Source organism: Danio rerio, chromosome 4 (assembly GCF_049306965.1).
Source record: "Danio rerio strain Tuebingen ecotype United States chromosome 4, GRCz12tu, whole genome shotgun sequence".
Taxonomy (NCBI): Eukaryota; Metazoa; Chordata; class Actinopteri; order Cypriniformes; family Danionidae; genus Danio; species Danio rerio.
This window is the reverse complement of record NC_133179.1, coordinates 32,252,051-32,278,744: the sequence shown is the minus strand read 5'-3', so window position 1 is coordinate 32,278,744 and position 26,694 is coordinate 32,252,051. Positions and strand designations below refer to the sequence as shown.

Genomic DNA, 26,694 nt, shown 5'->3' with positions numbered 1-26,694 from the left:
TTTATAAGGTATTATAGCCTACTGTACTATTCACTCTTCAAATAAATCTCACTATCAATCACATTTTTTTATTTTTCCCTGCCATCCTCTTCATTTTGAGAAGAAGCTGTTCCACAGGGCCCCTAAACACACATATTGTCATTAAGTACTTTAATTACTCTGTTGTGGTAATACTATAGCTGCTATGGTAACACAACAAGTGTAAAATAAACAAATGATCCAGTGCTGTATTTTTTTAAAAATATGGGGTAGATTGTACTACAATTCACCACACTTTACTGTAGTAAAACTACACTTTATATTTAATTTTATGAGTTCACTATTCTTAATACGACAGTATGCTTAAGCATTCATTGTAAATACTATAGCCTAAAACATAGGCAGTATACCTTACAATCAAAAACACTAGTATTTATTATAGAATTTATCTTAACCTGTAAGTAAATAGTGTAGCACTATATAAACCATATAAAAATTTTTGGGAAACAATTAAATAGGAGGATCTCTGGAGAGCAACAGAACGAAAGGAAGAGGAAACAAAAGGCACAGATTGTGAGTCTGCATCATCTGACGGAGCGAGAGCAGGTCGTTAGCATGTGAGCAGCCCAGCCAGTGTTGAGTGAACCCGAGGAGTTTTGTCCACAGAGGAAACCGGCCTGTTCACTCGCTCGTATTACATGAATGAGCTTACGACATTTCTCAGTGAAATAACGCCATATGCACTTACGTCCGTCTCGCGAATGCACTGTCATATGCCATTTTCATCCATTTGCTGATTTTCCGCTACGCGTACTGCGAACCGGGCTGAGCCAATAGCCCCGGACCTTGAGCTTAGAAGCTGAAATCATTCCGCGTTCAAAGTAAAAAGGTCCCATAGCCAGAGGGAGATTAATGACAGCACGCGCATATATTCTCTAGCCACGAACAGGAAATAGAACTGCAGTATTTTTTATTTGTTAATGTCTTGCGGGCGAAAAGTGTGTTGTAACGCACGCGTTACTGAACATGTACCGAGTAAAATATTACTGAAAATTTATTAGTAATGCCTTACACTACTGCGTTACAGGACAATGTAATACATTACTGTAATACATTACTTTTGTAACGCATTACTCCCAACACTGTGTATGAAGATGTAGTACAGGGGAAGGCTGAAGTGTAGTCCTTGGTGTTCGTGTGAGAACCAGCGATCTCTGGAGAGCGATCGCTGGTTATGTGACATAGCCCCCCCTCTAGAGTGGATTCCAGACAATCCAATTCTGTTCAGGCGGGAGGCCGAGCGGAGGCGGAACAGGGGGAGGACCTGGAGTAATGCGGGTCAAGCCGGCAGAGCTGGAGGCTTGTGGGGAGCTGGCAGAGCGAGCCATCTGGGTGGCGCCGGCAGGGCGAGTAGTCTGGCTAGGATCGCCAAGGCGAGGAGCTGTGGCCGTTCGGGAAGCTTAGGAGGCGGCGGCCCTTCGGGAAGCTCAGGCGGCAGCGACTCTGGCAGCGGCGTCGACTCTAGCTGCGGCGTCAACTCTGGCTAGGGCACTGGCTGCGGCGGATACTCTGGCTGAGGCGCTGGTTGCGGCGGCGACTCTGGCTGCGGCGTCGACTCTGGCTGAGGCGCTGGCTGAGGCGTCGACTCTTAAAATGTTACCAGTGAAACCTAAAGTGACCTAATGGGGACTTAATGTATGGAAAGTCTTAAAGATATTGAAATGTACTTTAATTGCTCTATTTAACCTGTTAAAATAACTACTTTTGATGGGTACATTGTGCTTTTGTGTGTTTTCACAGAACTATTTTCCTTGGTCAGCTGGAGGGGGAAAAATTGTGCAGGAAAAGGAATTGATTATTCCCTTTGAGAAAACTGACGCCTGTTTATCTGCCATGAAACTAAAAGTGAAGGAACCCTGGCATAAGAGGTGTGTTTTGGAGAAGATATTGAATTAATATATTTTTAATTACTTAAAGGTGCAGTAGGTGATTGTCTTCAGAAACATTTTTTGTTGTGCTGGTTGAAAGTCTCTTTACATTCCGATAAGATTATTGATTATAGTAAATGATCTAAATGTATTTTTATGTATTTTTATATTCTGCGTAAGGCATAAGACTAAAAAATGTTCAACCAATTAAATATTGTTCGGCCGATGTCTCCCAAAATTCCGATAAGTAGCTCAAACTGTCTGTCAGCAATTGTAGATTTGAACTAATGCGCAGCTGTTTACACATACACCCACTGCGGATTCATGAGAGAGAAAAAGCGCGAGTGGTAAAAACATGCATAATCAACTTTTTAAACTTCTGAATTAATATTGGAGTTAGTTTTGCACGCTGGTGGAAGGATGACCCCATGGCTGAAGTATTTCTGTTATACATTTTCTGTTTTAAAACTATTTTAGCTTACAAAGCTGATGTAGATGTTTTGTTACAAATTATATTTTTTATATGCTCAGACGTGTCGTTCAGCCACTGAAATCTCCTGGAGAACAATTGATGTGACTATTTTCAGTTTCATAAGGGACATTTTACAGCATCGATAATGTAGATTTAAACTTAGTTTAACAACAGTAAATGGCACTATTCCACCAAGCCTGCTTTACTGAGCTGAAGTTGCTTTATTCACATCGGTTCATTTTTGAACAGTGACAACCTGACATGCTTATATTGTTTATCATGCTACTCTGACTATTCAGTCTGAACAGCAAGCAAGTATGGCTTGGTAATGAGTGTAAGACCTGCATGCCGCCGACCAACCACTATTCCCTGAGTGAGGGTTCTGCTGTCATCTTTAAGGTGGGGTGTGTTTCAGAGATTTATGCTAGCTGGTTAGCATTGTACCTTTAAGTTCACCCCTGCTTGTTAATAATGCTGTCATTCTGAATTTCACAACTTTATTATTTTTCCCACTAACACAGGTTCGTCTTATTGGAAACAGAACTCTACGCGAATCTTTGCAATGACTGAGTGGGACAAGTATTTGTAGAGATGGGAAGAAGAAAACGAAGAAAACTAGGGTAGAATCATGAATAATCTTTAAACTTTTCATTAATGTTCAGGCAATTTATGGAAAATCTTTAGTGGATTTTATATTGCATTCTATATCCATTCAAATTATTTTAAATAACCCCACCATCATGCTAGTGTTTTTACTAGATTTATCTTTCAAAAGATATGTTGTCATATTCAAAACCAACACTGTGTCTGGTAAAAAAAATAAATAAATTAAATAGTCATAGTTTATTACTGTTTTATTATTGTCAGTGTTTTAGTTTGGCCAGGTCTGATGGGACATTTAGTTTACAGTACAACTATGTTTTGTAAAGTTACTAACAACCTTGAAATTTTTAAACTCCCTTATTTTTAACATCTGCTTGAGATTAAAACACTTATTTGTCAGCTTCATACATTTTTGTCTTAAACAATTAACCTTTGGTTAGTTGTTGTGGGAAGAAGAAGAGAGGGTCGGCGATTCAGGTAAGCAAACTGATTTATTATTGTTTTAAATGCCACCACACATGTAGCAGGCTGTGTGCGTGTGCTCTCACCTCTCCCGACTGCTCCTCCCGTTCTCCTTAAGAAGGGAGTGTCTCCGGCCCAATCACTAGAAAGACAGGTGTTATTTATCATTTTTGATTGACCTGCTGATTAGCTGCCGGGCTCAGAGTATGCTCTCCCCCCTTATTGGGTGCTCGATTATGCTCACCTCTCCACATACCCCTACCGCCCGCCTCAGGCCAGGGAGCCGTCCGGCCTGCTGCACCCCAGGGTCTCGGACAGGTTGCAATAGCTGCAGTCTTATCAATTTGTGGCTGCACCTGCTCGTGACCTAAGTGGAAGCCCAGATACCTTACCTCCACTCACCCAATTGCGCACTTCCGTGGGTTGGCCATGAGCCCAGCCCGTCTCAGTGTGGACAATACCACCCTCAGATGTTGCATATGCTGCTGCCAGTCATTACTGTAAATGATGATGTAATCTAAATAAGCAGCGGCATATGCTGCGTGAGGGCAGAGTATTTTATCCATCAGGCGCTGAAACGTCACCAGTGCCCGAACAGCCCGAACGGAAGCGCCACAAATTGGTGTAATCTGGATGGCATAGTGAAGGCATTTTTTTCGCGGAATATTGGAGATAAGGGGATCTGCCAATATCCCTTTGTTAAATCCAATGTCGAGTAATACCGAGCACCCCCTAACTGGTTGAGCAACTCGTCAATACGCGGCATTGGATAAGCATTGAATTTCAACCCAGCATTTACCTTGCGATAATCCACACAGAACCGGACCGAGCCGTCCGTCTTGGGTACCAAGAAAATCGGGCTGGCGCAGTCGCTGTGGGATTCTTCTACTACTCCCATTTTCAACATATTACTCAATTCTTTTTGAATCACATTTTTCTTGTGTTCAAGTAGGCGATACGGCTGGGTCCTAACGACCACGCCCGGTTCAGTCTCGATATGGTGCTGAATCAGGTTAGCATGACCGGGAAGGGGCGAAAACACGTCAGAGTACTCACTTTGGTGCTGGATGTCGAGGAGCTGGCTCGCTGAGAGATGATTGCCCCCCGTAACCAGAGCGCTCGGACCTTCCCGGCCGGGGCTCTCCGGCCCCAGGTCATCCTCGTTAGTAACAAGCGTAGCCAACACCACGTCCTCCAGCTCCCTCCACTGCTTCAGCAGATTAATGTGATAGATCTGATGTAAATCAGCCGTATCTGAACAAACCACTTCGTAATCGAGATCACCGACTCGTCGTGTGACCACAAATGGCCCTTGCCACTTGGCGAGTAATTTAGAGCTGGAAGTGGATAGCAGTACAAGGACTTTATCTCCCTGTAAAAATTTACGTAGTTTAGTGCCCTTATCATAACGGCGGCGTTGGTCATCCTGGGCCTTAAGCAAATTCTCTGTAGAGACCCGCCCAAGTGTGTGGAGTTTTGCTCTAAGGTCCAGAATATACTGAATTTCATTTTTACTATTAGAAGGCTCATCCTCTTAAGCCTCTCTTACGACATCCAAAACCCCTCTGGGCTGTCTGCCATAGAGAAGCTCGAAGGGGGAAAACCCCGTGGAGGCTTGGAGAACCTCCCGCACAGCGAATAATAAGGGCTCCTACCACTTATCTTAATTTTTCGCGTCCTTGTGAACAAATTTACGGATCATTGATTTAAGCGTGCAATTAAACCTTTCCACCAGCCTGTCTGTTTGTGGTGATAGACGCTGGCGCGAATAGATTTAACGCCCAATAATCTGTAAAGTTCGCACATTGTGCGTGACATGAATGCGGTGCCTTCATCAGCGAGAATCTCCTTGGAGATTCCCACTCGGGAGATTATACGACACAGGGCTTCCGCTACACTCTTCGCTGAGATGTTATGTTGTTGCAGGCTGGATCTCCTGGGTCAGCAGACTCCGGATTACCTTGTGGTCCTCCCGCTGGGCCTCCATAAGGACTTGAGAATAATGAGAATAATATAATTAACCACGCCCCTCAAACTGTCAGTGTTCATTTCTGAATGAAGTGGCTATTTTACTACATCCAATTAAGTTTAGGAAAAAAGAAAATAATCTAAAACAAAAAAGACGTGCCCTGTGCAGTTTTCTAATTCAATATTCTATTTCTCTTAGAGTTGTCAAAATACAGAAGTAAAATTGGTCTCAAAGTTTTGATTTGTGCAGACATTAATCTGATTAATAACAAACAGCCTACTACATAAAATGGAGCAATATTGAGGCATAGCAGCATTATGAAATATGGCAGCATAATGGCAGTATGTCAATATATTGATGAGATGCTGATGGAAATGTACTTGTATAGCACAGTAACCAATGGGACAATTATTTATTCTCTTAAACTGCTGGTTTTCACCAAAATAAAATTTTTTAAATTGGTAACAAAACTGTTGGGTCAGTCATTGCATTGACATTGGTTCTTGTCCATACTGTGTTTTTTGGTTGACATTATTTGAATTACCATATTTTCATTCAAGTATCATATGGACACGGCTTAATTTGTGCTGGAACAAGCCAGATCCGGATCCGGCACCACATTTTACCAATCCCTCTCCTCACACGGACGGACCTCAGCACCCCTGCTTTGCCTCATTGCTCTAATTTTTTTTGTCTGTGAATGGCTTAAAGAACTTAAGGCTCTCATGAGGTCCAATTGTAGCCAAAGTGTGCCTTAAAGCTGGTGTCCAAACTCAATCAGACACTGGTAGGCTAGCAAATCAAGCTCTTACTAGGGTTTCTAGAAACATCCTGACAGATGTATTGAGGCAAGTTGGTGTTTAAATCAGCTGGACACCAGCCCTCCAGGACAGAGTTTGGACACCCCTGCTTTAATGCATACTTTGGCTACAATTATGACCTCACAAGAGCCTTGAGTTCTTTAAGCCATTCACAGAAAAAAAATTAAAACTATTGTTGTTTTTAGAACCTGTCAATAATTATATTTATTTTTCTGTAAAAGGCAAACTTCACAACATGATGACTCTGGGCTCTGTGATGTAAAAGAGAAAATTGAGGAGCTTCTACTAGCATTTGAAGGTCTACCTGCCATGTCAGCTAAACTGAGAGAGCTGTGCAAATGCCTCACAGAACGGCAAAGTGAGGTTCTGAGAACATCGTTCAAGTGCTGTGTGTTCAGAGGTAATTACCTAGGCAACATGCTGACATGTACAATATGTTCATTAAAAGGACCATAGTTCACATGTAACAAATTATAAAACTTTCCCTGAAGGGAGCCCTGGATATTAAAAATTGTGGCATAATTTCAATAGTTTCTTACTAAAATATGTAGTAAAATCACCCATTAAATATTTACATTAAGCTATTATTAAGCTGAGAAACATTTACATTATTCTAAAGCCATAGCTGTTGGTTGAACCTCCAATTCAGGATCATTTATGTATTGTCGCTTAGTGTAAATAACAACATTTTGAACAGCACAGTGATCTGCTGAGGGTTAAAGTCATGTACTATAAATTCGGCTTTACTGATAATGCAACTGATGGCTTGTGCTGCATAAAATAGTTATGTTAGAGAGACTTAGTAGAAATCTACACGGGTGTAATAGCACTCAAAAAGATTATAAATGCACACTGCAGAAAAAGTATGATTTAGGTTCATTGCATTGCATGACAATATTATTCCCTAAATTCAAACTGCTCTGCAATGTTACACTATATACAATGATAGTTTAATATACAATTTTTTTTTAGTACACCTGCTGTTTTATTATAAAATTTCAGCCTTAGTGTCATTAGTGACCATCAGTATGAAGTATTATGAGCAGGGCCGGCTTACAAGGCCTAGGTCGGGCTGAAGCCACAGGGCCCACAGAAGGGAGGCCCTTGATTAAATGACAAATTAATTTGTGTCATGATGCAGGAAACTCCTTTTTTCTTTAGTTTATGCTTTCACATGCAGATATTGTGAAGTATTTGTTTTGGCTCGTTAGTGTTAAAAAAAAAACTGTGAGGCCGCTAAACTGTGGCTCAGAGTGGCTGTAGCCCAATCTGTATTTTGAGTAGCCCTGATTTAGTCCCTTATTTCGGCTCTACTGCAAAAACAGTCCAGTCAAAGATAGGCTAGCCCAATGCATCATAGAACAAGAAATAAATTGTATCTGGTATTCAGATAGTTAGGTGAATGGACTTATAACTGAAGCGATGTCAGTTCCATTCTTCTCAAATAATATAACCAAGACTTTGTGCATCCAAATAAAATAGCCTACACAATCGGTTATTAAAATGTCCATCATTGCAGAGTGTCTATTTTAAGAATACATAAAAGGCTATCTAAACCAGTTAGAAAGCAAACTTTAGGAATATTTACTTTATAAAAATAACAGTAATAATCCTAAACAATTGAATATTGGTGCAAGCTTTCATCTGACATTTCATCTGCCAAAAAAAAAAAAAAATGCTAACCTTCTGAAATTGATTGACTCAAGACCAAAATTTTGGGAAATTGCAACCAGGGATTTTAAATGTTTACCTGAAAGTTCTGCTTAGATACATTTTAAAGTAAACATTTTAAACCCTATTTAAAGTATTGTAAAGCACTCGTTAGAATGTATTGCAGGTGTTTTTGTTTTTGCTGAATTTGGCAGCCTGAATAAAGTTCATGTTACGAGATTAATTTTATAGGCTTTACGCTAACTTTAGTAAAATAGAAAACATTAATAATAATCAAATGCAGTATAAATCAAATAGTGGAAAATTAGATGAAAATATCAATAAGCAAAAAATTAATAGCAAAGAAAAAAACTACTTTTGTGAGCCAATAAAATAAATTAGGGTCCTTGGGTTTGCTATAACCCCAGGGCTCAATGTGTTCTTAATCCAGCCCTGACCATAAGAGCTGTGTGAAGTATGTACCCGAAATATGTAAAGTTCCAGTTTAATGATATATTTTTCTATGTGTGTTTGTTATAGGAGTGATGGACAGTCCTGTCTCGGTGCTGTTGTAGCCTTATTGGCTGTCGACAATGCATAGAGGCAGTAGTGGACGAGGGCTAAGCCTGTATAAAATGCAGGTCTGCAGTGTCAAGAGATTTTATTGTGGTTGTGGCTGGCTTGTCTGAGGTCCTGAGTATCATTAAGGCCTTAGACAAGCAGTACAACTCCTGTTGAAGCTGTCAACTGAACCCTCCAAGCTGATGTCTGGGTCTGGCAAGAGCACATTTTGATTAGAAGGAATCATTTAATTCGGTTTGGCCATTTGCATTTTTTTAATGCTTTTCCTATTAAAAGCTTGACTCTTCTGTTGTGACATTGTGTTCTAGATGGGAACTTTTCATTTTGTCAATCTTGTAGTCTGATATGGCTAGGATCTGTAGTCTTCTTTCAGTGTAATCAAGGAACTTTGCTGCTGTTCCATGATTGTAACAGGTGTAATATTACGCAATGCTGTTACCTAGCTGGGAACAATTTTTAAGTGCTGTATGTTTCTTTTGCTACAGCCATGGTATGGCAGCAAAATACTTTCAAAATTAAGCTGGAATGTGTATAGAACCTAGCCATATCAGCCTAGAAAAAAAACTACCATGTGATGACATATGTCAAACTCTAAATGGGAAAGTCAGAACTTTTTTTTAATTAGCAAGATGCTATTGCAATAATCTATGCTAAGCTAAAGCCAACTCCCCCACCCCCCTTATTTAAAATGTTTTGTATTAGTTTGTATGCATGTTTATATGCAGTTTACACAATACAGTACGTTAGTGTTATTACTACCTTTTTCATACATTTTGTGATTCAAAGACAATGTTTTAAACATTCTGTTGGCATGTTTGAGAATAAAAAAAACTTTCATTGAATTTGTCATTAGCAGTTTGTTTTGCTTAATGCTCAATTCATTTGCAGTATGCTTAAATACAAATCAGTCTATCTCAAATCATTTTTTGCAGAATATTTATTCTAATTGAACTACTGTAGTTACTATAACTGCTGGTTTCGCAATTTATACAGTGCATGCTACAGTAGACTACACCATATGTATTACAGTAGTAAAAAAAGATATACAATAACATTTATTTTTGCACCTCTCCGGGTGATATCTGTGCACTTCTTCTGGTGATGTTAATGAGGTGAAGTAAACAGTCTTGGAACAAGTGGCAATGCTCATTTACAGTGTAGTTCAAGATGTCTCCAAGGTCAAAATAAAGGGAATTAAATTCTGTCTCTGCCCTAATTTTATCCTCCTCAGACCGAAATGGGTCAATGCCAAATGCTGACGAACTGGTCAAACGCTGTCCTATTTCCTGATGGTACAGCTCAGCAGCTTCTGAAGCCCTCTGCAAAAGTTCCTCGACAATCCTTGTTTTGCAGCCAGCAGATTGTGTATGCCTTTACCTAGAAATTAAAGGTTTAGTTTTGAGGTAAAAAAATAAAAAAATAAAAATAAACTATTGATTTTACATTAAAGCAAACCCTGGTTTACTCTTAATTCACCCTGGTCATAGATACCTACTGTTCCTGTAAATATTCTCCTGAAGGATTAGATTTAAAGATAAACAACAGGAAGTGGTCTTACAGGATATTACATGCATGTATATGGGTAGTTATATGTGTGGTGTCAAGTCATAGGTGGATTTACAGCAAAAATGTAGAAAAGATCATCAACTTTTGGTCTAAACAAATGTTAAAGCACTGTAACATACCTGTATTATAATAACTGTTCTGTGCATTAACAAATCTCTGCACTCCAATCTGGCTGATCTGGCATGTAAGGTTGGACAAACAGTATCTTGTCAACCCATCCTCCATATCCAAAGACTCCTGGTCAACCATCTGAATGAGTGCTTTCTTGATTGGAAAAATGACCCGCTTATTAACTTCAGGCCACATTCTCTCTACAGTGTGGTTCTGTGGAGTAAAAGCAATGTAAACTATGTAAAAATGTTACACAGGATAAAATTGTCAGTTAAATGATTTAACAAGTATTGGGAAAAACTTATTACAATATTTTAATAATTGATACAGTAGACAAACATATCTATTTTGGTTTGGCATACATGGTAACATTGTTTTTTTATATGTTGTTGCAGCCTAACTGTTTTTCCTCATTTCTTTTTTAAGGTTACAATTTGTCTCCTAATGTCTATGTGCTACCTAACACCTTTGTGATTCATTAAAAGGTATTTAACATGATGAATAGCCTTAGTTCTGAGAGTGCAACTTATTATAAATAGGCTATTTATGCATCTAGGGCTTAAGTTGTAATAACTGTTGTATCTATGTACAACTGTACTTTATTCAGTAGTTCAAAAGTGTAGATAGAAAAAAAAAAACACCAGGTATTTTATTTCAAATTTGTTGATGTTGTTTGGAGGTAAGGCAGTCTGCTGGTTATGTCTGTGTTCTGCCATTTCCTGCATGATGAGGATTAGGAAAAATTCTCTGCCATGGTCCACCCTGACCTGATCCCACATCCCATGGGAAATGACAGCATTTCTATATATATATATAAAACCCTGGAGCCAGCCCTGGGGTAGGGGCTTGTATGAGCGCCTTGTGGCCGGATTTTTATCCCATGGAACTCGGCCGGGCTTAGCCTGAAGGAGCGATGTGGGACCATCCTCCCGCAGGCCCACCACCTGCAGGGGGAGCCGTAAGGGGCCTATGCATTGTGGAACGGGTGGTGTTTGAAGGTTAGGACCACGACAACCCGATCGTCAGGCACAGAAACGGGCTCTTGGGACATGGAATGTCACCTCACTGGGAGGGAAGGAGCCCGAGCTTGTGCAGATAGTGGAATGGTACCAACAAGAGATAGTTGGGCTCACCTCCACACACAGCTTGGGCTCTGGAACTCAACTTCTTGAGAAGGGCTGGACTTTCTTCTACTCTGGATTTGGTCACAGCAAGAAGCGGCGGGCTGGTGTGGGCTTGCTTATAGCTCCCCAACTTAGCCGCCATGTGTTAGAGTTTTCCCTGGTAAATGAGAGGGTCGCCTCCCATTTGCCTTCGGGTCAGGGATAGGTCTCTAAATGTGGTATGTGCCTACGGGCCAAACACCAGTGCAGAGTACCTGGACTTTTTGGAGTCCTTGGGAGGGGTGCGGGAAGGTGCCCAGACTGAGGACTCCATTGTTCTACTGGGGGACTTCAATGCTCAGATGGGTAATGACAGTGATACCTGGAGAGGCGGGATTGGGAGGAACGTCCTCTCTGATCTGAACCCGAGTGGTGTTTTGTTATTGGACTTCTTTGCTAATCACAGTTTGTCCATAACGAACACAATGTTCAAGCATAAGGGTGTCCATCCATGCAGATGCCACCAGGACACCCTAGGGCAGAGGTCAATGATCAACTTTGTGGTTGCATCATCTGATCTCCGACTGTATGTCTTGGACACTCGGGTAAAGAGAGAGGCAGAGCTGTCAACTGATCACCACCTTGTATTGAGTTGGATCCGCTGGCAAGGGGGAAAGCTGGACAGACCTGGAAGGCCAAAATGAGTTAACTTCGAAGGGTGGCAGGGCGCACTCTTATGGATGGGGTAAGGAGCTCTGACACCCGGGAGGAGCTCAGAGTACAGTCGCTGCTCCTCCACATCGAGAGAAGTCAGCTGAGGTGGCTCAGGCATCTGTTTCGGGTGCCTCCTGTCACAGTTGCAGGTTTGTGCCCTTCTCCGGAGTGTATGTTTGATCACGTGGGTTTGTTTTGTTTTGGTTGTCCATGTGGAATTGTTAGGCTCACGTGTTATGACGACACTCAGTTGGTCTGATTAGTTCGCCAGCTGAGGCTCATCATGGTGCCTATATCTGGGCGACGCTTTTATGTGTCTGTGTCAGTTCGTTACTATCACTCATGTTTGTGTGTCTGTGCTCAGGCCCTGAGGAGTTATCTGGATCTGGTTTCCCCGTTCTGTTTCCTGCCCTGTGTTCTGCGTCCTTCTAGCCTGGCACTATTTGTCTTATTGTCATATACAATAAACTTGTTCACTTGCATTTGGATCCTCTCTGACTTTCTTTGAAACGTAACAGAACGAACTGACCTTTACATGGATCCAGCGAGTGTTTCCCAGATCTCCGAATTTGTCTCTCAAAGCAACGCTCGGATTGATCGACAGGATGAGGCCCTGGCCACCACGGCTCAGGCGATCCAGGCCCTGGTTGGCCAAGTTTCATTGCTCACATCCCAGGTCCAACAACTGGTTACTCGTGCTGCACAGGCTGATACTGCACCGGCCCCCGAGACTGCACCGACCCCGGAAGTGTCACCAGCGCCTGCGGTTCTTGGTCGCTCTGTTGAGCCGCGTCTTCCACCTCTGACCAGCTACTCTGGAGAGCCTCTCTTGTGCCGATCCTTCCTGTCTAAGTGTTCCCTTTACATCTCGCTGCAGCCGTCATTATTTTCCTCCGAACAATCTAAGGTGGCGTTTGGGGAACAACAGCTTTGGAACAAAAGCTACTCTACGTACTCTACTCTGCTGCTCTACGTTTGACCTGTTCTCCAAAGAACTTAAGAAGGTCTTTGATCGAGCCACTTCCGGGAGAGAGGCTGCCTGAGTCCTCGCTGAACTCCGCCAGGGGAATCGAAGCGTGGCGGAGTACTCGATTGAGTTCCGAACAATGGCCGCTGAATGCGGCTGGAACGCGGAGGCACAATGGGACATGTTTCTGCACAGATTGTCTGATAGTCTGCAAGATGCGATCTATTCCTTAGATCTTCCTAAGACTCTGGACGAGCTGGTGGATTTAGCCATCCGTGTGGACACCAGACTGCTTCGGCGTGAGACTCGCCTGCAGCAGAGCAGATTTTCGGATTCCGTTCCTGACTTTCCGGCATTAACTGCGACACCGGAAGGGGTAAGCACTGACCCGGAACCCATGCAGCTGGGGAGATCCCGCTTGTTCGTGCAAGAAAAGCGCCGACGGAGAACAGGGGGACTCTGCCTCTACTGCGGAGGGGCGGGTCATCGGGTGGCTTCCTGTCCCGTTAAAGACAACACCCATCAGTAGGTAAGGGGTTACTGATGGGTTAAATTAATTTGCACAAATCCTCTATGGCTGCCACTTTATTGCCCTTCACTGTATCATGAGGTTCCGGAAGTCATGACACCCATGCCCTCGTCGATTCCGGGGCGGAGTGAAATTTCATTGACTCCAGTTTCGCTTTCAGTTCTAAATTTATAGTTATATAAAGTTATAGCTTTGTCACAACCCAATGCAGTACGCGCCCTCAGTGGGCTTTCCCTTCCCACTATCACTCACTCCACCAAACCCATAAAACTTATCACGTCTGGAAATCATATTGAACACATTTCATTTTTTTTAACAGACTGTTCCAACTCACCGGTGGTTTTAGGACATCCATGGTTAATTCTTCATAAACCTCACATTAATTGGGGTCTTAATTCCATATTTTCGTGGAGTGAGAAATGTCATGAATCTTGTCTTTCGTCTGCTCGTTCTGTTGTTTCGTGTTCTGTGTTTCAGGAGGAGCGCATGGACCTGTCAAACGTGCCCAGTGAGTACCTCGACCTGGAGAGAGTGTTCAGTAAGTCTTGAGCTGCTTCTCTGCCTCCTCATCGTCCATATGACTGTGCAATAGACTTATTGCCAGGTACGTCTCCGCCTAAAGGCAAGTTATACTCTCTTTCCATTCCTGAGAGTGAGGCCATGGAGAAATATATTTCTGATTCTCTAGCGGCCAAGATCATACGGCCCTCTTCCTCTCCGGCGGGGGCGGGGTTCTTTTTCGTGAAAAAGAAGGATGGGTCTCTTAGACCTTGCATAGACTATCGAGGGCTGAACAGCATCACGGTGAAGAATACGTATCCTTTGCCGCTGATGTCTTCAGCGTTCGAGCGTCTGCAAGGGGCTTCGTTTTTCACGAAATTAGATCTCCACAACGCATATCATTTGGTTCGCATGAAGCAGGGTCATGAGTGGAAAACCGCGTTTTTGACCCCCTAGGGGGCATTTTGAGTATTGTGTTCTTCCTTTTGGGCTTTCTAATGCTCCTGCGGTTTTCCAAGCACTCGTAAATGTTGTGTTGCGAGACATGATAGATCAGTTTATTTATGTCTACCTGGATGACATTCTGATTTTTTCTCGTTCTCTCCAGGAACATGTGCAGCACGTCAGGCGAGTGCTTCAGCGGCTGCTAGAGAATGGGCTTTTTGTCAAGGCGGAGAAATGCGTGTTCCATGCACATTGTTCCATGTCTGTTCCCTTTCTAGGACACATTGTGTCAGTCGAGGGGGTGCGCATGGATCCAGAGAAAGTTCAGGCTGTGGTGAATTGGCCAATCCCCGAGTCTCGTAAGGCCCTGCAGAGATTTCTGGGCTTCTCTAATTTTTACCGGCGTTTTATTCGCAATTTCAGCCAGCTCGCCGCCCCTCTGACGTCCTTAACCTCCGCCAAGACGCCCTTCAGGTGGTCGAGTGCAGCACAGGTTGCATTCACTAAACTAAAGAGCCGCTTTGTTTCAGCTCCTATTCTGGTGACACCTGATCCCTCCCGGCAGTTCGTGGTGGAGGTTGACGCGTCAGAGGTGGGCGTGGGCGCGATCCTGTCCCAGCGCGCAGCCTCGGATGACAGAATTTATCCGTGCGCGTTTTTCTCTCACCGATTATCTCCCGGAGAACGAAATTACGACATTGGTAATAGGGAGTTGTTGGCTGTCAAACTCGCTTTGGAGGAGTGGCGTCATTGGTTGGAGGGTTCGGGGGTTCCCTTTATCGTTTGGACCGATCATAAGAACCTCGAATACATCAGGTCCGCCTAACAACTTAACTCCAGGCAGGCTCGGTGGGCATTATTTTTCGGACGTTTTGACTTTACTATCTCATATCGACCAGGTTCTAAAAACATCAAACCCAACGCGTTATCCCATCTTTTTGATTCTTCCGAGCGCAATACGCCTCTTGAGCCCATCGTTCCCCAGAGGATTTGTATTTCTGCAGTAACATGGGAGATCGAGAGCAGGGTCCGCACAGCCCTGGATGGGGTAACGCCCCCGGTCGGATGCCCACCCAGTCGTTTGTTTGTGCCGGAGGAGATTCGGTCTGACGTGAGTCGTGCCTGGGGTGAGTCGTACATTATTTTTGGTTAAACATTGATTTTGGTGGCCAGCTATGGCATGGGACATACGCGAGTTTGTTTTGGCCTGTTCTGTTTGTGCTGTTTCTAAGACTTCTAATTGCCCCCCTGCTGGACTCCTTCAGCCGCTGTCAGTGCATTCGAGACCCTGGTCGCACATTTCGCTAGATTTCGTCACCGGTCTCCCGCCATCTGGTGGCAATACGGCTGTTTTGACCGTTGTGGACCGGTTCTCGAAAGCTACTCATTTCATTCCTCTGCCTAAATTACCCTCAGCCAGAGAGACAGCGGATGCTGTCATTAATCACGTCTTTCACATTCATGGCCTCCCGACGGACGTGGTTTCTGACAGGGGACCCCAGTTTGTCTCTAAATTTTGGAGAGAATTCTGTCATTTATTGGGAGCGACTGTAAGTCTTTCTTCTGGTTTCCATCCTCAGAGTAACGGACAAACAGAGAGGGCCAATCAAGATCTCGAGCGCATGTTACGTTGTTTGGTTTCCCAAAATCCCTCCTCTTGGAGTCAGCAGCTCCCATGGGTGGAGTACGCACACAATTCATTACCAGTGTCGGCTACGGGCCTCTCTCCGTTTCAGTGTAGCTTAGGATACCAGCCACCAGCTTTTCCCAGTCTGGAATACGAAATCGCGGTCCCCTCTGCCCACGCCTTTGTCCAGAGGTGCCGACGCACTTGGAGCAGAGCCAGACAGACCCTCCTCCAAGTGGGTGCGCGCACCAAGGCTAAAGCCGATCGCCACCGGTCGAAGCCTCCCGTTTACGTTGTCGGTCAAAAAGTGTGGCTTTCAACTAAGAATATTACTTTGCGTTCTGTATGTAATAAACTTTCACCTAAATTTATTGGCCCATTCACTGTCATCAAGATCATTAGTCCGGTGGCAGTCCGCCTCAAACTTCCTCCAGCGTACAGGAGAATACATCCCGTGTTTCATGATTCCAATTTAAAGCCCGTTTTTCATACGGCCATTAACCCGCCCACTCCGCCGCGTCTCGTAGATGGGGAGACCTTTTATTCGGTTAAGCGCATTCTGGACTCGAGATGGAGGGGACGAGGATTTCAGTACTTGGTGGACTGGGAAGGTTATGATGCAGAGGAGAGGAGTTGGGTCCCTGCAAAGGACATATTGGATCACTCTCTTATCGATGATTACAATCGCCAGGTAAGCTCTTCTGGGAGCACCAGGTGGTGCTCGTAGGAGAGGAGGTAATGTCACGGTTGCAGGTTTGTGCCCTTCTCCGGAGTGTATGTTTGATCACGTGGGTTTGTTTTGTTTTGGTTGTCCCATGTGGATTTGTTAGGCTCACGTGTTATGACGACACTCAGTTGGTCTGATTAGTTCGCCAGCTGAGGCTCATCATGGTGCCTATATCTGGGCGACGCTTTTGTGTGTCGGTGTCAGTTCGTTACTATCACTCATGTTTGTGTGTCTGTGCTCAGGCCCTGAGGAGTTATCTGGATCTGGTTTCCCCGTTCTGTTTCCTGCCCTGTGTTCTGCGTCCTTCTAGCCTGGCACTATTTGTCTTATTGTCATATACAATAAACTTGTTCACTTGCATTTGGATCCTCTCTGACTTTCTTTGAAACGTAACACCTCCTGGACGCCTACCTAGGGAGGTGTTCCAGGCATGTCCCACCGGGAGGAGGCCTCGGGGAAGACCCAGGACACGCTGGAGGGACTATGTCTCTCAGCTGGCCTGGGAACGCCTCGGGATCCCCCGGAGGAGCTGGAGGAAGTGTCTGGTGATAGGGAAGTCTGGAGTTCTCTCCTTAGACAGCAGCAGGGTCAACACCATTTGCTGGCACATAAAACCTAAGGATAGTACATATTGAATCTAGTTTAGTTATGTAACCATTTACAGTATAGTAAATATTTATATCTAAGTTTTTACTGAGGATTTGCACTATGTTTATTTGGACTTTAACGCATTATTTGTAATTTTCTTTTTTTATTTGTTCATTGTAAGTGGTATTTTTTATGGTAACTGAAAATATATTATTTAGAAAAAGTCAAACTTGCTTCAGTGTTATTTTGTAACAATCTTTCTGTTGAATTCATTCTCAGAACTTTTGTGCAAATACATTGTCAGTAAATAAATGCACTAGCTTTTTCCCACTGAAAAACGCCTTAGAATAACATTGAAATAAATTGCTATAACTTGCTCAGGGAGAGGTGGATGTGGACAAAATTTATTTTGGAAGTATAAAACATCAATGTGTATTTCTAAAGAAAAAAAAACTTCATGAGGTTTTGTTTTTAATAACTAGAAAATGGCACTTTTTTTAAAAAAAAAACGTTTTTCTTAAAATTCTGGTATATCTAATAGAAGTCAGCTGAGGTGGCTCAGGCATCTGTTTCGGGTGCCTCCTGGACTCCTACCTAGGGAGGTGTTCCAGGCATGTCCCACCGGGAGGCGGCCTCGGGGAAGACCCAGGACATGCTGGAGGGACTATGTCTCTCGGCAGGCCTGGGAACGCCTCGGGATCCCCGGAGGAGCTGGAGGAAGTGTCTGGGGATAGGGAGATCTCGGGTTCTCTCCTAAGACTGCTGCCCCCGTGACCCGGCCCCGGAAAAGCTGCAGAAGATGAATTAATGAAAATAGAACATTTTAGTCTTACCCGTTCACCTCTTTATAAATTGTTAAATTGTTCTTAATTGGCATAGTGGAATGGCCAACAATTTTCTTGCTGAAGCCATTAATAGCGATAAGATGTGTGACTCCAAACATGCAAAGCTTCTCATTTTGATCCACATAGTTTGTGACCTACATACTCTGCATTGTATGGGACTGGATTTAAATTGTGCATCCTGAAATAAAATTTTATTTCGTTACATACAGTGCTTACATTAAGTATGAACTACATAAGGGTACTTTACACATCCTGTACTATTGCAGTCATTAAGTAAAGTATTTTTTAAATTCTTTTTTAATTCTAACAAGACTGGTTACGAAATACACTAATGTATGATTCCACACTCTATAATCATTTACATGTAATGACAAGATGACATAAGAATATTAAGTAAATATAATTCATTACTGTTATAAAGCTCAATTATCTTTTTAGTAATTAGTAAATGTTGTTTTTATTCTTTTTAACTATATGGTACAACATTTAACCTTTTAATTTGCTTTTAACTTTTTCAGTGAACCAGCCAAAATCTATGCCCATCTTAAAACAGGCTCGTCAAGTTAAATTTACCTGGTGAAACGTGGAGTCTGACACAGAGGGATCCATTTGCAGTATATTTATTAAACATAGTTTAATCACAAATCACACACTAATTTGCGAATTCACATCAAAAGTAGTTAGATTGGGTTTTTAGGGCTGGCGGCTGACTGTCAAGGAGTATGATAGCAGGCCTGGGGCAGAGGCAGGCGGCGTGGGTTAGAGGCGAGATACCAGGCTGGGTTTAGGGCAGGCGGCGGGGATCAAGTCGAGGTACAAAGCAAGGTTCAAGGCAGGCGGCAGGCAAGGCAAGGTCGAGGGACAGTCCAGGTAATACACGGGGAGATCAGGCAAGGAGATGAACGCTCAGAAATGTCAGCTGGGGGCAGAACATGACTTCGCAATGGTGTGAGTGTTTGAGCTGCTTATAAGTGTGTGCGTGGGTCATCAGTGAGATGTGCTGCAGGTGTGTGACAATCAGTGTATGAGCATGACGTAATGGTTAGAAATCCGATGATGGTGACCTCTGCTGGCCAGCGAGAGGAATGACTGGGACCGAGTCGGTGACACCTGGTAACTCACACAGCTTGTAGGCTGGTTTATACTGTTTAGCAGATGAGATTTTTAAGGGTCATAAATTCTTAAAAAGCTTAAAGGTTGAAGCATTTAGGGAAAAATACTCACCTCTATAACTGCCCTTGAAACCGCCAACCCCAATTGCTCGTCGGAGATGCTTTTTCTTTTAACACCTCTTTCAGAACGAAATTTTCGTAAATTCAGGCTGTTACAAATATTTGACCAACTGCCACTTCATGTAAAACACTCTCATGCACACAGAACTAGTGGCAGTTATTAATTTAATAAATGGGCATATCCACACGCATTGTGAGCTGCATATTATTTATCGTCTGTTCATTTTCTCTGTTCATTTCTCTTTCACACGCATGCAGAGAAAGAACTAAATCTGCTGGTTTAGAAAAGTGGATTATGTCCACTAAAAGACCGAAACAGCTGCCCGCGGCTAAAAATAAGTATTGTTCTTAAATGTTTAATAATTTTTAATCAGCTGATCCGATCCGTACAATTCAAAGATTGGCATAAAGACGAGAGTCTAAGGTGCTTTCACACCTGTGAATCGATTCAGTTGTTCTAAAACAGAGATTACAATTGTTACATTGTTGCTCTTTACTCTTGGAGCGGTTCGCTTTTACACTGCAAAGTTCTAATCGGACCAAAAGAGCTAAAACAAGTCACGTGCGAGTAAACTCTCCTTACATTGCTCAGAGTGTCAGGGTTTATTTTGCAGCGTCCCGCTCAGCTGTCAGAAGAGGTGGTGGTTTGGTGGTGATTGACAGGGTGCGCACGCGCGACGTGTCTGAGGAGAGACGCGGTGGGGAGGGGTGAGAAGGGTGCGCGACGATGTCTATTTGAGGACCGGGAGGGAGACGCGAGATTACTGGGAGATCGTCACTCGTTTGCGGGCATCCGGAGACTCGCTAAACTTCCCATACTCATAATTCTCTCTTCATATAGCCGTAAGCCTATTACATATCCATAAAACACTGTGATATAACCACCCTCGGATCGGATCACTTTCTCACTGCAATCGAACCGCTCCAGAGTTCATTTCAATCGAGCCGAGACCACCTCATTCAAGCAAACTCAGAGCGATTACTTTGGCGCGGAACAGAGCGCGATTGCCCTGTTCACATATGCCAAACGAAGCGCGCTAACTGGGCAAACGAGATACGTTCCAAAACAAAAGTGTAGGTGTGAAAGCACCCTAAGCTTTCCATCGCTGTACATTACATTCAGAGGCTCCGGAATCAGTGTGGTTACGTCATTACATTTTGACAACGCTGATTTAGCAAAGGTAGCTTGTGTCTCCGGACAAACTAGACATGATGCATTCATGCACTGTCCCTCCTCCATGCCCAGATTGTTTCAAACTCGCTCTCTCACAACCAATAAGCATAGGTTTCGCTTTGTGGACCAGCAATCAGCTATTTGACCAACCCGGAATGAGAAATAGGCTGTACTTTTACGCATGGCTAAATAAAACACAGAAAAAAAGTTTTGCATCAAATAATTCTCATACTTTTGCATGCACAACAACATAACAAAAACATGACAAAAAAGTGACACAGCAAAGACGAAGTGCTTGTCTTGCTGTTTTCAAAGGACGCAAATCGCGGTGCGGTTGTTTGTCTGCAATGCAAAAGTTGAAAAGCAGCAGGGTCATAACTATATGCTGGCACATAAAACCTAAGGATAGTACATATTGAATCTAGTTTAGTTATGTAACTATTTACAGTATAGTAAATATTTATATCTAAGTTTTTACTGAGGATTTGCACTATGTTTATTTGGACTTTGACGCATTAATTGTAATTTTCTTATTTTTTATTTGTTCATTGTAAGTGGTATTTTTTATGGTAACTGAAAATATATAGTTTGGAAAAAGTCAAACTTGCTTCAGTGTTTTGTTATTTTGTAACAATCTTTTTGTTTAATTCATTCACAGAACTTTTGTGCAAATACATTGTCAGTAAATAAATGCACTAGTTTTTTCCCCACTGAAAAACGCCTTAGAATAACATTGAAATAAATTGCTATAACTTGCTCAGGGAGAGGTGGATGTAGACAAAATTTATTTTGGAAGTATAAAACATCAGTGTGTATTTCTAAAGAAAAAAAAACTTCATGAGGTTTTGTTTGTAATAACTAGAAAATGGCACTTTAAAAAAAAAAAAACGTTTTTCTTAAAATTCTGGAATATTGTCTGTCCTTTCATATGTTTTTGGACCAAAAAATATTTTAGACTGGACCTTTAAATGATATAGATTGAAGCTTCAGGTTCTCCTGTTTAAAATAATATGTGACACTTGAGGCTGACTGCTAAAATAAAAATAAAACTGCTTTAAAAACATTATAATAATATAAGCCCATTAGGTGCCCACAAAATACCTCTAGGTCTTTAAGGAATAATGATAATAATAATATTTAGCTAACATGTCCATAATGCCAGGATGCGTGGTGCTTTGACTGGATATCTAGCTCAAAAGCAAAATTGTTACCTGTTGCATGGCATAGGCTAGCCAACAGTGTGGAGAAATATAATTCACAAATTGTGGTGCGTTTCCCAAAACCATCGTTAGCCAATTAAGGCTACAAGTTCCATTGTTACAAACATAGTTTGTTGATTTACTGTTTCCCAAAACCATCGTTTCAACAAACATTCGCAAACTGCGTTGCAAACTTGTGCACTTGCAATTACACCTCTGGAGCTGTAAAAACATTTCCTCTCTGTGTACTATTTCCACTTATCCCCCCTTATGCCCTATTCCTTAAGAACATTCTAACATTTTAATTTGGAATGATTAAAAATAACAGTCAACGCAGTGGTGCAGTACAGCAAGAAGGTTGCTGGTTCGAGCCTCGGCTGGGTCAGTTGGCATTTAGGTGTGGAGTTTGCATGTTCCCCCTGGGTTTGCGTGGGTAATGCAAAAAGTATGTCAACACCAGTTATATGGAAAATTAATAAATATTGTTTAAAAGGTTCATTCTGTGTGTTTGATGTGATTCAAAAGCTTCTTCCAGCTTGTGAATGTACATCTGCATATGGACAGGGATACCAGATTTAGTGTAAATGCTTTAGCATAAAATGTTTAAGCAACTCATACCTGCTAGACAGCTCATTTTGCATAGCCACACTCAAATATCTGTGGGGAAAAACAAAAAGTTACAAATATCAAAGAAGCATCATAAAAATAATAACCACCCAGCCGTCATTTCAATGATGATTCAACGTTGTATCCATATCAGGTCTTTGGTTGGATCAAAGTTGAATTACCTTTCAATTTTTCAAATTGGATCAACGTTTATGACATTGTTTCACCGGCAGACCACCACTGGTGATTCACTGTTGAAATCACGACGTTGTTTCACACTCCTACCTTCTTCACGGGTTAAATAAGTTTTGTTTTAATCTTTCAAAGAAAGAAAAAAAAAAAAAAAATCAACTTTCAAAAACTGCTCCTGGCGGGATTAAAACCCCGGCCGCCAGCACCGCAAATCTCCTGCTAGACCACGTGGCTTGTGAATGCTGTGGCTTTTTCAGGCCATTCAATCCTACCGGACTTTGGACAAAAAAATTATCATATGTTATTTTATAACCTTTGGGCGCCAGACAAGTTTATCTTGTCGAATAATAATAAATAAACCCAGGCTAGCCACGGCAACCATAAATATCCACCATTATACAATCAAAAATAAAATAAATTAAATGTTCTCCTTAAGTAACCCAGATAGCAAAATGACATAATTTCAACAAAAAATCAACGTTTCTTTTGATATCAAAATCCACGTTGATCACCGACGTTGATTCAACATCGTTTTGCTCATCGGGGTAATGTTGAAACGACGTCAGGCACTCCATTCAAATCCAACGTTAACCTGAAATCTAGGATTCCGGCCAAGATGGCGGAGAGAGCGGTTGTGTTGTGCTTTTGAAGAACGTTATAAGTTTTTGTCACACGTAGTTAGAAAAGATTATGTAATACAGTTGCCATAATATTTGGTTACCGGATGTATATAGTTTTTATAGTAGGATTTTAAGAATCTGTTTTTGTTCTTAAGTGCAGATTTCGGAACTCAGCGTTAACAAACTTGACGAGTGAACTGTGCACCACGGAAGAAATGGAGGTAATTAATGTCAAAGATAAGAGAGTTTTCAAGACACGCACTCATACTTCTGCAAAGCTTATAAGGATGGTAATGGAGTGTGTGATTCTAGTCCCAACACTACAGATAAAAAAAACTCTCAAAGAAAGCACGTAAAGAACAGATACAAGTAAATTCTGATCCTTCTTTGACTGAAATACCGGACAATATAATCTGTGTTATTACTGCCAAAATCAACAAAAGAGCAGATATAACTATAGCTGTGAAACACAAAACGAAGTAAATCAAGGGTATTAAAAAATCGCTGGACTTCTGTCATCAAGAAGTAGTCGATCTGAAAAAAAAAAAAGCTACAATAAAAAATACGAGTGGAAGAAATGCAAAAGAAAGTCAGTGAAATGGAGCAAACAATGTGGATTGATATAGTAAACGATGTGGATTGATATAGCCGCCGGTACAATCTTCGTATCTATGAAATGAAGAAAGAGTGGGAGGAAAACATCAAAGCAAATTTGGAAACAATTTGCCATTCAGCAATTTCAGGCAGCGATGGAGAAGTCCAAGTAGCAGTAGATGTGGCTCATCGTATTGGAAGAATAGATAGCGGAGGAAAGAACGGAAAGAAAGGAAAGTTTCCAAGACCTGTGATCGTCAGATTTATGTCAAGATCAGCAAGAGACACTTTCTGGAAGGGCGCCAAGAACAACGACTTCCTCAAAAGCATGAATCTTCAGGTGAAGTTAGACCTAACAGCTGATGACAGGGCAACGCGTGCTCGTCTGTGGCTGTTTGTTGAACAGGCAAGAAAAAATGGGGAGAAGGCTTACTTAGTAGGAAAAAAAGCATTTGTGAACGGAAAAGAAATCAAAGGATGATCATTTAGAGACTTTAAATGTATTCAACAGTATAGTCAGAGACTTGAGATATTGACTGGTAATTTTCTTTACATGACTTCTTGAATTACTACTGAAGTTAAGAGAAGATGGTTAATGCACTTATTGTTGATAAAAGCAACACGTAGCTTCAGTGGGTGACACTTTATGTTCTTGTTAAGAGCACTTAGCTTACGTTAATTTGTTAATTGGTTATTGTTCATGTCAATTAATTTTTTTTTTTGATTAATGCCAAAGGTATAAGAAACCAGTTGAAAAGGAAATCTTTATTTTGTTTTGTCAGAGTAAAAGTGCAGATTTTTATTTTATTCAGGAGTCTTATGCTTGTGAAGCTGATGTAAACTGTTGGAGGATTCAGTGGGGGAATGATGTTTGGTTTTCGTTTGGTACTAACCAATCGGCTAGGGTACTCATATTAAAAGGTCAATTTAAAGGTCAAATTCTCAGTAAGATATGGAAGGAAGATGGTTAATTTTACATGTTAGTATAGATCTTTCCCATTTTATTATAGTGAATGTTTTTGCCACAAATAATAAGCAAAATAATTATCACTTGTTTACAACAAGTGAGAGTAAAATTAATTAAGTTTTACATTTTCTCATGCAAGGATTATTTGGGGTGGAGATTTTTATACTGTTATGGATGAAGAAATTGATCGTTGCAATAAATTTAGGTATGATTGATTATATACCAAATTATTTTTTTATTTTATTCATAGACTTTTATAAAGCATTTGATACTGTAACCCATGAGTTTCTGTTTAGATGCATTAAACATTTTGGTTTTGGTGAATACTTTGAAAAAGCTGTTAGAACTATTTACAATGGATGCAATAGTTCAGTTAAATTATCTGCAGGTACAAGTGGTAGATTTGAGATTAATCGAGGTATACAACAGGGTAGCCCTTTATCTCCATTTTTGTTTTTATTAGTCACACAATTATGGCCCTATATATTAAAAAAGCAGATTTTGAAGGAATACATGTATTTGGAAAAGAATTTAAATTGTCCCAACTAGCAGATGATACTACTATTTTTCTTAAAAATCATTTAGAAATATTAAAAGCAGTTAATTGTGTAAAAGAATTTTCCTTAGTATCAGGTCTTAAAACGAATATGAATAAATCTATGTTATTTCCAAATAAACATGCAATTTGACAGAATTACATAGTATCGCTATTTAACATACAGTTACATATTTAGGGGTTGTCATTCATAAAGAAGAAAATGAACGCAATAAGCTTAATTTTCCACCCACAATAAATAAAACTAAGACTAGATTTAATATGGCTACAAAGAAATTTATCCCTGAATGGCAGGGTTTTACTGTCCAAAGCAGAAGGGATATCAAGATCTGTCTATGTGTCTTTACCTCTAGAGATGCCATCAAATGTATATAAAGAATTAGACAAATACTATTTAATTTTTTTTATGGAGAAATAGACATCACTATTTAAGAAAGGAAATTATGTGTAAACAAAAATCCAATGGTGGGTTATCTGTTTGAAACTTTAAACAATACATTCAAAATTAATTGGTTAATTAAATTCATGAAAGAAAAGAACAGTATGTAGTATACTTTTCCAAAACACATATTTGACATGATGGGGGGTATAGAATTTCTGTTGAGTTGTGATTTTAAAATTGACAAACTTCCAGTGAAATGAGCTAAATTTCACAGACAAGTTTTATTGGCCTGGATGCTGTTATTTAAGTATTTTTTTTTCCAAACAAGTAAATTACTTGGAATAATAGATGCATTCAATATAAAAATAAATCTCTCTTCTTTCAAAAATGGTATGAAAATGATATTGTGTTAGTTAGACAACTTCTAAATTTAAACCTTAATTTATTATCTTACAGTGAATGTTTAGATAAATTTGGTTTTCCAGTTACTCCAAAAAGAGTATGCATTGTATTTGATGCCATATCTCAACAGCTTCTTCATTTTTTAAGAGCATATGAAAATAAATCTTTAGAAGGAAAATATGTTAAAGAAAACCTTTTTTTATAGGAGACATTGATATTATTAAACAAAGTTATGCTAATAAATATATTAGAAATATTATAGTTGTAAATAATAATTTGAAATGGACCAATGTATTCATAAATATAAATTGAAAAAAAGCTGCTTGGCGTTTTTCTGAAATATATTGTATAAATAACAAAGTAAAAGAAGTTACATTTAAAATTTTACATAGTATATATCCAGTTAAAGAGGTTTTAGAGAGATTTAATTTGGATATTGTTTATTCCTGTGATTTTTGTTGCATGGGAAAGGAATCTATTGCCCACATGTTTTGTGATTGTATAAACACAAGGATTTTCTGGGTGGATCTGGAAAATTTTCTTAGAAGGAAAACAAATATTGTATTCAGGTAAAAAAAAAAA

The 26,694-nt window shown here is 40.9% G+C and overlaps 1 protein-coding gene and 1 long non-coding RNA gene across 5 annotated transcripts in view; one reads left to right on the top strand and one right to left on the bottom strand.

The window, feature by feature from the left end:
- The window catches only part of LOC103909899 (uncharacterized), a 49,478-nt gene extending 40,172 nt beyond the window's left edge, over nt 1-9,306 (top strand). For 3 of the 4 annotated variants that reach the window (XR_012402368.1, XR_012402369.1, XR_012402367.1), the window contains 5 exons: nt 1,780-1,907; nt 2,679-2,778; nt 2,901-2,999; nt 6,456-6,634; nt 8,425-9,306. This is a non-coding gene — a long non-coding RNA (uncharacterized lncRNA). Of the gene's footprint in view, nt 1-1,394; nt 1,675-1,779; nt 1,908-2,678; nt 2,779-2,900; nt 3,000-6,455; nt 6,635-8,424 lie in introns of those variants that run through there. The other variant, XR_012402366.1, reaches the window with a different exon arrangement.
- The window catches only part of LOC137490091 (uncharacterized), a 392,659-nt gene that overhangs the window by 206,048 nt on the left and 159,917 nt on the right, over nt 1-26,694 (bottom strand). The gene's annotated exons all lie outside the window — the stretch shown is intronic.